Genomic DNA, 13,202 nt, shown 5'->3' on the forward strand with positions numbered 1-13,202 from the left:
TTTTGAGTCATGCTAGAATGCAATGGAGAGAGAGAGAGAGGGGGGGGGAGGGAGGGAGGGAGAATTGGGGAGGACCATAGCTAAGTGGTAGAGCTCATGGTTTTCATGCAGCAGGTCCCAGCTCTGGCTCCTGTCATCTCTGGTTAAAAAAGGATCAGCCTGTGGATGATGTTAAAGGTTTTGCCCTGACTAAGCCCATGGAGAGCTGCTACCCAGCACAGTAGAGCAGACAATATTGAGTTAGACTGACAAATAAGCTGATCTGGTATAAGGAAGGTTCTTTGTGTGTTTGGTGCTTTTCTGTCACAAGCACGGGGGGGGGAACCTTTGGGGGGGTGCACCTCACCATTGCGATCGTCCTCCTCTGAAAGAGTTCCCATTTCTCAGAGTGCAATCCTATTCATGCTGGCTGAGGAATGCTGGGAGTTGTAGGATTTCTCTCTCTCTCTAAACATGCATAGGCTTGCACCCACAATGTCCTCCTTACAATGTGTTGCCCAGAATGGGACCCAGTCCTTCACAAATGGTGCAAGCGGCACAGAATTTAATTGACTACTGTATTGCTTTCATGGGTGCATTCTATGGTTGCCCAACTTTTTAGCCATTTCTGGGAGAAGTTGTTTTGCCAGCACTCTGAAAAACATTTCATTTTCCATTAGTAAACAGGCTGTCACTTAATTGTGCCCTTATTTGCACGAGGTTAAACAGCTTTGAACAACTCCTCTTATCTCTCTTTTCAAACAAAGGCCTTTATAATAAAAACACACACAGAAAGAAAAGGAAAATAAAAGATGAAAACACAACAGTGGATGTGAGCAATTCTAATGATGCCAAGGACAACTTGTATAATCAGCATTATAAGCGCCTTCCCTCCTTATCCTGAAACAATTTATTTCAGCTTGTCCTATGTCAGTCTTTGAGATAGATCCGTTAATTGCCTTGTTGTGCAACGAGTCAGCTCTAACCCTTGGATGACTACACTGCGCATTAGCAATGGAAAGGCATTTTGCTTAGCTTTTCTCTCTCTCTCTCTTTAGCTTGGTATACACAGTTTTTAGGAGGCTGGACCCAGGGAATAGAAGAAACAGAACAGTTAGTCTGGGGGCAATTATTGTGAGGGCAGGCTAGAGCTGGCTCCAGGTTTTTGAGGGCCCTTAGGCAAGACACCCTCAATGGGGCCCTTCCCTGAGTGAGTCTGCCTTGCCACTGCGATGGTCCCTCCTCCTCCTCCTCACTGAGGAGTGAACTGAGGCACTGCTTGCCTGACAGGCAGAGGCAGGGAGCAAGGAGGCAGTGGGCCAGAGCGAGAGGCGGGGGAGCAAGCAGGTTGCAATGGGAAAGAGGAGGAGCAACTCTGGGGGCTCTTGTCACTGGGCCCCTGCTGCACTGTCAGCCCTCAGCAGGCGCCCAACCACGCCAGCCCTTGATGAGCAGGCTGTGGTGACAGGCACGCCTCTGCATTTGCCAAAGAAAAACTATTGTGATGAGGCATAGGGGCTTCTGGAACTCTGAAGGGCCCAATGCCTGGATCTATTTTCACATCTAGAATCTGATCATATTCAGCAATATCTAGTTGCATTGACCTATTTGGGTGGGTGGGTGGGTGGGTGGGGGTCATACTGTAAAGCATGGGGTTATATAGTTATTTATTTAATTTATATCCTACACTTCTGCCAGGGTGGCCATGTCTCCTCTTCTACAGAGGACAATTCTCTATTTGAAGGGCCGCCAGAGGACCATCTTCTATTTGAAGAGCTGTCCTGTCCAATTAAATATAAAGAGCCGTAAGAACCGTCACCCATCAACAGTTAGCAGCTGCCTGGCAGGCACACAGCTCACCTGGTCACAGTCTTCTGCGCTATGGTGAGATGTCCTGCATTTCTATTTAAATTATTGTTTTTAAATGGTCCCTGTACATATAAATGAGCACATACAAATCATATGCATATCGCTGTCCTCTTTTTTCCTCCCCATTTTTTCTTTTTTGGCAATTGAAAGTGGCCACTTTATACCCAAAATTGGTGCTCAAAAGGCAGCTAACAATAAAATCCAGACAAAACCTTAGTTACATTGTAACATAAAAGACAGCCTTCTCCAGCTTGGCGCCCTCCAGATTCTGGCTGGTTGAGGGCTTATGGGAGTTGTAGTCTAACACATCTGGACAGCACCAGGTCAGGTAAGGGTGGTATAAGGGATAAATAGGAATGTGTGTGTGAAAGATTACATCAATACGGCCTTCCACTACCTGGCACTAGGGGTGTATGGATTCCCCACCGTCTGTTCCGGTGGGGAATCCATGCGGGGGGAGGCGATCCGTTCCTCCCCCCTTGAATCCTCCAGAGTGGTTTCACTCTGCTCAGATTCTGGGGGGCAGGGAAACTGGCTTGGGGGCGCTTACCTTCCCTCCTGCCAGCCAGAGTCGTTCGCCTCCTCCCTGTCCCTGCCGATTGCCTTAAAAAAAAAAAAAGTCTTAAAAAAAAGGCGATTGGGAGGATGTGCCCATAGACTTATATGCAAATAGAGTCATGAATCTTGCATATAAGTCTATGTGCCCATAGATGTATACATAAAATAGAGCGGTGAATCTTGCGTATAAGCCTATGGACACATAGACTTATGTGGAAGATTCATGACTCTATTTGTGTATAAGTCTATGGGCACATCCTCCCGATCGCCTTTTTTTTTTAAAGACTTTTTTTAAAAGGCAATCGGCAGGGACAGGGAGGAGGTGAACGGTTCTGGCTGGAAGAAGCAGCCGAGTGCCGTTCCGCCTCCAGTCCTCCTGGAGCAGAGGTAAGTGGTCCCGATCCGCTGCGGATTCCTGAGGCCAGATTCCAAAAAATCTGGCCTTATTTGAATCCGCAGTGGATTTCTCTGACATCCCTACCTGGCACCTTCCAGATGTGTTGGGCTACAGCTTCCACCTGGCTAGGAAGAATAGGAGTTGCAGTCTCATACATTTGGAGGGCACCAGGTAGTGGAAGGCTGCCTTAAGGAGGCTTAGGTTAAATTCTGGGTTGGGTCCCACTTGGTATGGCTAACGTTGCCCTCTGCTTGACTTACCTCTCCCTTGTAAGATAAACCTTACTGTCATGGGAGATACGTAGGAATCATGACTCAATGGTAGAACACATCTTTTGCATACCAAACTTCCCAGGTTCCATCCTGGCTTCTCCAGGTAGGGCTAGAAAAGAATCCTGCCTGAAACCCTGGAGAGCCGCTGCCAATCAGTGTTGGCAGAACTGGGCTAGATAGACCAAGGATCTGACTCAGGATAAGGCAGCTTCCTATGTTCCTATGTTCCTATGTTGGGAGTGACAAGCACCTTGTCTGAAATGTATCCATTCATTCAGAGATGGGGAGTGTTCAGGGCTCCAGATGTTGTCAGACTGCAACTCCCATCAGTCCTAGCCAACATAGCCAGTGGTAAGGGATGACAGGAGTTGCAGTCTAACTACATCTAGAGGGCCACACTTTCCTCATCCCTGCATTTACAGATTGCTTGTATAAATCCAGGCACAGTAGCTGCTTGTAATCCTGACTGCCAAGATTTCCTTCTGCTGGAGGTAGGGTTGGCGGAGAATTCCGCCACAGACCCCAATGAGGCCAAATTCTTTGGCCTCTGGCCTCCGGAGTCTGTAGCGGAATGGGGCACTCACCTCTGCCTCCCCCCAGAATCCATCCGGGTCGGCTCCTCCATGCAGTGATCCTGCGGAGCCAGCCTCTGGGTCCGCATCACTGGAGATACGGCTGGCCGCCATTACCGTGCCATATCGCTGGGCTAACTCTGGATGCAAATGGTGTCCACTATGCCATTTGCAGCCGTAAAGCTGTTAGGTTAACCTAAATTCAGCCATTTACAGCTTTACGGTTGCAAATGGCATTCACTATGACATTTGCGTCCCTGTTTTTTCACACGATAGGCTACGCTAATATCTACATAAATATATTTTTATGCCATTTGCATCCGGAGTTAGCCCAGCGATACGGCACGGCAGTGGCGGCCAGCTGTATTGCCAGCCGGCCAGCTCCACAGGATTGCCGTGGAGTGGAGTCAGCCCAGACAGATTCCGGGGGGAGGGACAGATCGGTCCCATATCAGAAGCAGTGGTGTAGTGGTAGATTACACCACTCATCACCCTGTAGGAGAGAGTCAAAAAATGCAGGTGGCTGTGCTGATTCGTGTGTGTGCGCACGTGTTAGCCTGTCACATGCCTTTTGTAAAGCTAATGGTTCTTAATTGCCCAATTCAGAACCAAGCTACCACAAAATGATTTGCATTACAACATAGCTCACAACAGTATAGTGTTGCTGGGAAAATCCATCCCCCGCCCCCATCTGCTGTGAGAGTTGCAGCTAAACTCAGAGGGAACAGGGAAGTCTGAAGGGGGTGGCAGGTGACAGTGCTGTCCCTGCTAACCCAAATGCCCTGGTGCTTTGAGCCTGTGAGCCGTGGTTCCACTACACCACTGATGACAAGTACTCCTTCCTCCCAAGGGAACTGCCCCTGCAACAGACTGTGAAAAGACCATCCTCTGAAGCCAACCCTGCAAGAGGCAACCTTCTGGGAATCACCTGGACAAGTGAAGAATCTGTAATGCTATAATGAACCAGATCCCAGGTGCTGGCAGACAGCCATGCCCGGCAGCTTTGCAAAAATGTTTTGGAATTTTGCAGGGTGTCTTCCCATGGTGTCTGCAAAGTGGCAGGGACATCTCTGGTCCTGAATAAATGGGATTTTAATTTATAGTCCATCCCAAATGGTCTCCTTGCTGGCTTTGGGGGCTGTCCTTAATCAGAGCAATTGCAAGATGGAACGGCATGAAATGTTTTTTTGAAACATATACGGCTGCTCAAAGCGCCCACAGATATTTTCTTAATGGGCACATGCCATTATCGCTTTATATTTTGTTTTGGATTGCACATTTCAATTAACGCAATTGCCGCATCTCAAATTCTTTAGGGAAGACATATAAGTGTTGCTTAGTGTCTGCAGCTATCAATACCCATTAATTTCACTGTGTCCCCTTATCTTTTGCACAGGGACTGTCTCCCTTGTCATTGCCTGGCAACTGGGCTGTGATACTTGATTGGATTGTTGCTGCTGTTGTTGCTGCTGTTAATACATAAATAATACATCCCATCCTCTGCTGCGTTATCTACTTAGGTTACATCAAAGCTACAGGGGAAATTGGAATTATTTCAAGGGCCAAGGCGTTTGCAGTAAGACTGTATTAGGTTAGATCCCTTCTCATCCAGCTGCAATGGGAGAAATTGGACAAAATTGAATTAGCTAATGGTTCAGATAGTAGAATTAGATTTCTTCACCGAAACTAATAGGTGCTTGGAAAGTAGCTGCAATGGGATGGACTGAACTTCAAAAGAAGAAGAAAAGACTAAATGAATCGAACTACCACGCTTGGCTTTTCCAGTCCTCCTCTCCCTTTTTAAAGTGGTTATGACAGTTTCTTAGTTTCACTATGATGGGAGAACCCTTATTTACTTACTTACTTACTTACTTACTTACTTACTTACTTACTTACAGTATTCATATACCGCTCCATATCAAAGATTTCTGAGTGGTGAACAACAGATAAGAGAATCAAACACGATATTAAAACAGTTAAAACATTTTAAAAGAAACCGATTCTAAACTTAATAAACTTATAAATACAATTATATGAAATAATTAGTTCTCTGAACTGTTGGGAAGAATCTTTATCCTAATTTTAAGCAGAGAAACACAATTTGGTTGAATAAACAAGGAAGTTGGATCTGATCTTTCTTACCTTTTGTGAGTCTGCCTCCGCTGCACTAGAGCAATGGTAGGCAATCTGGTGCCCTCCAGATGTCTTGTACTACAACTTCCATAGGCCCCAATCAGCATGGTCAATGCTCAAGGGTTATAGGTGTTGTATTCCAAACCATCTGGAGAGCAACGGGTTGCCTTCTCCTGTCCTAGAGGAAGAAGCTAAAAGTATTGTTGGGCTTTGCATATGCTGCAAATGTAAGAATATTAACAATGCTTGCAAGCATAAGAGGCCAATGTGGGGAGGGGTATAGCTCAGTGGAAGAGCACATGCTTTGCATGCATAAGGTCCCAGAATCTCCAGGTAGGACAGGAAAAACCCTTGCCTGAAACTCCAGAGAGCTGCTGCCAGTCTGTGTCAACAATACTAGGCTAGAGGCACCAATCGTCTTACTTAGTGTAACTCAGCCTCCTATGTTCCTAAGATGAATACATTTCCTCACACTTATCTTCTAGTTCAGTTTATCTTCTAGTGCCCAATTAGGGCACAATGCTAAGTTGATAGTTGGCAGCCTCTGAAGTGAGAGGCTGCCAAGTATCATTAGGCAGGGTGGTCAGAGCACAGAGGTGATCCTAGCCACGATGCTTCAGTGGGAAGGAAGGAGGCTGGCCCAAGCATAGGAAGCTGCATAAGGCAGCTTCCCAAGTCTCTTCCCCTCCCCCCCCCCCCCAGGACTGACTCCTTTTCCCCGTCTCTGTGCTCAGGTTTCCAAGCACGGAGAGGTAGCTGGGGTGGTTATTGGCGGGGAGAGGGAGGGCATGGGGAGTTGGAGCCCTGTCTCCAACCTCGGAGCCCATAAACCAAACATGCCTGTGGCCATATGTCTAGGGGCCATAGGATTGCTCTCTTATTGGATTCAGATTTTTTCAGAACTCTTTTGTAGCACCACTTCTTGATAGTGAGTGGTGAGTCTTATCTAAAGAGCAGAGCAGACCACTATCATGAGTATGCCAGAAAGCATGTATCTTGAACTCTGGTTGATCCCACCAGTCATAAATGATCGGGATAAAAAAATGAGAGGAAAAACAATGCCAGTCACATGGAGAATCAATGATACTACTGAACCTTGAGAACATATCCATCATTTGCAGGGTGGGCCATCTGGTCTCTTCCAGACATTTTGTCTACAACTCCCATAAACTCTAACCATTGGCCATGCTGGCTGGGGATGATGGAAGCTGTAGTCCCAAGCATCTGGAAAGAAGCAGGCTGCCTACCCTCATCTACAGAGTTCCTGACCAAATGCTTGCTTCCAGAACAAGAAATCTCTATACTGCATAAGGCTCTCATTTTACTAAGCTGCCACTCTCTTCCCCCACACTGCTCTCTTTATAATACTGTTTGGTTCTATTGTATGTTGTATTACTTTGTTGGGAGCAGCTTTGATTAGTTTCAGTTTAGTTTATGTAGGATTTATACCCTGCCTTTCTATTAAAGCAGACGAGGGCAACTTGTGGCTCTCCATATGTTTTGGCCTACAACTCCCATGAGCCCTCACTACTGGCTATGCTGGCTAGGGCTGATGGGAGTTGTAAGCAGAAACCTCTGGAGAGCCACAAGTTGCCCACATCTGTATTAAAATGTACTTTGGAACTTCCTGCCTGCTCTGCGTTAGTCTTCTAATGTCTAGCCCAGCCTTCCCCACTTGGTGCCCTCCTGACATTTTGGACTACAGCTCCCAGCATTCCTTACCATTGGCCATACTGGCAGGGGCTGATCGGAGCTGAAGTCCAAAATGTCTGGAGGACAGGTTGGGGAAGTCTGTCTGACCTTTGGTTATGTGCTTCATCTATGGTCGTAATAAAATCTATCTGCCTGCCTGCCTGCCTGCCCCCTCCCCTCTCTCCCTCTGACCTTTGGTTCCTGCTTACAGATTTTGTACCTTGCCTGCCCTGGACCTGCTTCTGTTTACCTCTGGCTCCATCAAACTGACAGCCACCTTGCCCAGACCTCAAAACCTGATCACTTGAGGCCCAACCGTAGTAGCTTGTCTTGAATCCAGGTTATTCACAAGAGGCATCTATATTGTGGCCAAACACTGGTCTCTTGCTGCCAGTCAAGCTTATTTCTGTTAACCAGCACTCGTTATGCTTCTCCACTTTTTATCTTAGAAGTGAAGCTGTGTTCAAGATAATGTATTGGCAGATGGTCTCTCATTTTACCGATAAGCAAATGGTAATGTTGCTCAAGGTCACGATCAGTAAATGATAGTATAAAACACCAAATACTTCTGCTCCAATTTCTGATTGCTTCATTTAACTTTTGCTTTATTATCATAAGTGCTTAAGAGAAGGTGAAAGAAATAAACATGGAAGCAGAAGCATCTCCGTGGTGCTGCTTCGGGGTTATTTATTCTACAAGTGAGATCTGCAAGAAAATGTTGCAGTGTATCTTCACCCCTTAACAAGAGTGCTCCAATTCAGGGTGCCAGTCAGCTGTGCCCTCCTCCAGCAAACCTTCAAGGGGCTCAAGCAGGACAATTCACTCTTCTCCCCTCTCCCCAGTTTTCTTTTCCAACTGATACTCAGCATTTTGTGGCTCCTGGAAACTGAGCGTGCTGAATCCTCATTGGGCTGTTCTCACGGGGTGGGGGTGTTGCTCCTTTGTTTTTGTTTTTCTTTGTTTATTTTAGCATTTTCTATTCATGCATACTTTGGCTCAGGGTTCACCCTGTTGTTTCTTAGGGGCCTCATTTTGGTTCTAATCCTGTTGGCACTCAATCACCTTGAGTTTGCTATTAGAGGGAATGATATGATGATTGCCATTCTTGCTACCAGCACCAAAGGCTGGATAAGACAGAGGAGCAGAGTTAACATTTTGCCCCTATAAACAGACCTGATTCAAATCCTGTAGAGGAGGGTGTGGGCAGGTAGTAGATCTCCAACTGTTTTGGACTTCAACTCCCAGCATTCCTGACCATTGGCCATGCTAGCAGGGGCCTCTGGTAGTCAAAGTCCAAATCATCTAGAGATTTACCTTCTGCCCACTTCTGACTTAGAGGAAGAGAAGTCCTCGAGTCATCAGTCTGCATGTTGGTGGGAGGGGTTCAATCACTTAACAGTGTACAAAGCTCATAACCCATAATGTTCTGTTTAAGAGCCTTACTCAGACCAGGGGCTTCACAATCTTCCTTCCTGTATTCTTCAGCACAAAAGGAGGGATGTGCCCTGGATTTGGGAATGACAGAACTGCTACATAGTGGATGTACTGAAGAAATTAAATTACTGTATTTGTGGGATCCGAGGGTCCAATTCCTACATTACTGGAGTAGTGTGTTTGCTGTTCCCTCATGCGTAGATCCCACATTGCTCCAGTAAGAAGGTCAAATGGTACCACCCACATCAGTGACCCAAATTGGGTAGGGATGAATGATAATTTTGTTTCTGTTTGCAAATCATGCAAATATGTCCCATTCACAATCCTGAACATGAACGCAAGCAAGGGCACTTTTTTTGAGAAATGTTCGCAAATTCCTGGATTTGCAAGCATGTTTGAAAAATACTCTTTTTTTTTAAAGGGGGCTTTGAAATGTGCATTTTTCAGAACATTCACATTTTTGTTCTTTAGTCGATGGGGGGAAAGTGCACATTTTTGAAATATATGCACGGAATGTACACTATCCCCATTCAAATGAACCTAAAAATACGTTGTAAGTGAAAATGAGAGTGATCTGAACTGCACTTTGAAGTGAAGTTTGGGGAATTTTGATGAGCTCAAATATCTTTGCTTCTCCCATCCCTAAAATTGGGGTATATGTGCTAGAATGAGTAGCACCCATGTGATCACAGTCACCCCAAATGTTACCAGAATGGCGGAAGGGGATGCAACTGCTCCTTTGTTTTGATAGTGCATAAATTGGGCATTCTTGTCCCAGTTGTTGTGATGATTATTTCTGATCTCTGGCAAAGAATGGGCAGATACGCCCAGCATTTTTCCATCTGCTTTCAGGCTGGAATGAACAGGATAAAAGAAAGTGCAGGAGGACGTGGTAGAAACATGCAGGCAGCATCCGTCTCATTCAAATGTGCTTGCTATGCATGCTTATAGATGCACATTCTCCATGCATATGGGCCAGCGAACCTGGTTAGTACATTTAAATGAGATGGTGATGTTTTGGAATATTGTCTGTCTGTCTGTCTGTCTGTCTGTCTGTCTGTCTTTCCTGTAATGCCCAATAGCCAAAGCTCTTTGTGGTTCACAACAATTTCACAGGTAAGCATTTTTCCCTTGGGCAACATTAGATTTAAAGCAAGCCATGGTCTTCCACTACTCTGTGGTGTCATCGTTATTACTCCTCCTCCAACATTACTCTAACTCCCTCCTACCAGCAGCCATTCCAGCAGGCTGCAGCAGAGGGAGGGGAGATGGGCAGAATTCAACCAGCCCTCCTAACGGTCCACTTGCTCCCCTCCCACTTCCCTCCCCATCTCTGTTTCCTTTTGTGTTGTGTTTTTTGAGACTGTAAACCCACGGGTGCAGAATGTCTTGTTCTTTTCTTGATTGCATGTGAGTTGCTCCAGGAGCCTTTTCAGTTGGGGAACAAGATAGAAATGTTATACATACATACATACATACATACACACACTGCATTGTTCCTGCTGCTGCTCTTCCCATATCAGTGGAATCTGGTGGCTTCGATTTCAGTGGGGCTGTGAATCCATTCTGGGGTTCAGTCAGAACCAGCCAGAACTAAATTGGTTCAGCACCTTGGATAGCTCCTTTAGAGTTCTGGCTGGTTCTGACTGAAACCCAGAATGGATTCACAGCCCCACCGAAATCAGAGCCACCGGCCTCCACTGTCCCAGATGAATATTCTGCGACACTTTGGGGCGCACTTAATGACAATCTAGCGCACTTCCTGCTTCCCATGCTTTGGTGCCTCAATAAGAGATTGTTCTCGGTTTGCTGTTTAGGGTTCCCAATTCTGCCTGGTTTCCCCCTGGATAATGAGACGGCAGCCTCTCAGCTGGATGCCCCTCCAAGAGCAAATCTGAATCTGGCTCATTTAAGCTGTGCTGTGCCGAACACGTGGCCTCCCCAGCCCAGGCTGCCTCGTAGGCTCATTCTGCTGAGCCAGCAGGGGCTTGACCTTAAAAGAACATAGTGCTCCAGGGCGCTTGCAGATTGCAACCTCCTTGCCTCCTGACACAAGCAGATATGGCACACAGGACGGCAAGCAGGAGCTGGCGCATGACACAGAATAGATAGCATAAGAGAAGCCAATAATGCGAAGGCCAAATGGGCTTTGCTGCCAGTTCTCACTCAGGCCTACTCCTGCCTTGGTAATGAAAGTCGAATTGCACGTGATGGGGGTAGAGCCGAGCAAGGCAATGATTATCTGTAGTTGTGAGAAGCTAACTGTTAGAAGTCCTGGAGTGCTCATTAATTTGAGGTACCTGCTGAGTGGCAAGCAGTAAACCTCTAAACAGTTCCATTTGTCAAGTTAAGGCTCATTTCAGATAACTACCTGGAAGTGCAAAACACATATTAGGTAGAGCTGCTGCTGCTGCAAAACTTTTGTTCTGAAGTTGCATGAGCAAATAGAATCCTTCGACTGTGGTGGCAAGGGTGTATAAGTGAAGGTGAGTCCTGCTGAAGCGTCCAGCAGTGAGGAATGTGTGGCCTCCAGAGGTGGTCAAACTGCAACTCCCATCAGCCATAGCCAGCATAGCCAGGGGTGAGGTATGATGGGAGCTGCAGTGAAGGTCACACATTCCCCCTTGCTGATCTAATCCAGCATTCGGTTTCTGTCAAGGGCCTTTGGGAAGCCCATGATCAGGTTGTGATCAGGAACTGGCCCATGCTTGATCGAGGCTTAGCAGAGAGGCCATTTGATTGTTTTGGAGTACACGTTGAGTTCCTTGTTTTGTGGGAGAGTGTGCAAATGGAGTTAGAGCAGGAGCAGACAACCTGGTGCCCTCTCGATATTTTGGACTACAGCTTCCATGATCCTTGACCATCAGCCATGCTGTCTGGTGCTTATGGGAGTTGTAATCCAAAGCATCTGGGGGGAACCAGGTTGCCTATCCCTGAGTTAGAGTAATAAATATATTGCTGATAGGCAATAAATTGTTTGGATGAAATTACAAAAAACAGTCTATGTACATTGCACTGTTGTCTTCTGGGTGACCCAGGAACAACTTGGGTCAGGCAGAGCAGCTGGGAAATACTTAGAATGATACACACCAAGAACCATGCGCAAATGTTTCCCTTGGTGTGTGCCAAGATGAAGAATTAATCAACTTGTCCTTTGTGGCAATTGTTATTTGTTTCCTGGGTTTGATCCACTGAAAGACCCAGAAAAGCAAAATAAATAAGATGGAAAAAGCAGATGGGGAAGCAGAATTGCCTAATGCATCCTCCTCCCCAAAACCTGCCCTAGATTCCTATCCGAACCTAAGAAGAATTTTCCAGGCAAACTGTGCTTGATTTGTAATGCTACTAAGCCCTATGAGCTAAGGACATATGTATTAGAAGCCAGTAATTATAGACTTGGGAGAAATTGCTAGAAAACATCTAACGTTCTCTCTCTCTGCCTGCACATTGCAAGGGGAGGTTTGTAGGTATAGCTAGTCAAGCTCTCCTTTAGTGAACCTCATCTGCCATTATGTATCTTCTGACTGGGGAATCCTGCTATGCTTTTAAGGAACCTCAGCGCTCCCCTGAACTCTGTTAGGAAACAATTGGTCTAACATAGCTTTCTATAACCTGGCATCCTTCTGATGTTTTGGACTTCAAATCCCATCAGCCCCAGCCAGCATGGCCAGTGGTCAGGAATCCTGAGAGTTGTAGTCCAACATTATCTGGGGAGCACCAGGCTGGGAAAGGCTGGTCTAATGCATAGTCATCATTTTCATAGGACAACCTTCCCCAACCTGGTTCCCTTCAGATGTTTTTAATTACAGCTCGCAGAATTCCTGACCATTGGCCATGCTGGTTGGGGCTGATGGGAGTTGAAGTCCAAAACAGCTGGAGGGCAACAGGTCAGGTATGGCTGCTATGGGAGAAATGAATATTCAGAGTGATTCAGGCTACTCAAGAGGAAGCTTGTTTAGAGACTTGATGAAAAAACTGTCTGAGCTAGGCATGATTCGATCCTATAGAAAACATTCTGCTTTTAGGTTAGCACTCTTCTAGAAATGTAGCTGCTGGGAAACACAGTGTGTCACTGTGGAAATTTCTGCTGGCGTTTCATTTCTACTGCATGGATTATGAACTCAGTTAAAGGTCAGAGAAAGGAAACTAATTTATGTCTCATTAATTAGCAACATGGAAATAAATAATAGACAATGCTTCTCAAGGCCTATACTGAAGTATTCACTGCAAAGGCAGTGCAATTAGCCCTAATTTAGCAGATTCGCCTCCTAATCTTGCTCTACTGTTAAAATTGCC

General features: G+C 46.1%; 1 protein-coding gene across 1 annotated transcript in view; it reads left to right on the forward strand.

The window, feature by feature from the left end:
- GRID1 (glutamate ionotropic receptor delta type subunit 1) overlaps window positions 1-13,202 on the forward strand; it is a 1,081,869-nt gene that overhangs the window by 275,317 nt on the left and 793,350 nt on the right. The gene's annotated exons all lie outside the window — the stretch shown is intronic.

The sequence above is a fragment of the Heloderma suspectum genome, chromosome 3 (assembly GCF_057233095.1).
Source record: "Heloderma suspectum isolate Gila_16-S chromosome 3, 16-S_ref, whole genome shotgun sequence".
Lineage (NCBI taxonomy): Eukaryota > Metazoa > Chordata > Lepidosauria > Squamata > Helodermatidae > Heloderma > Heloderma suspectum.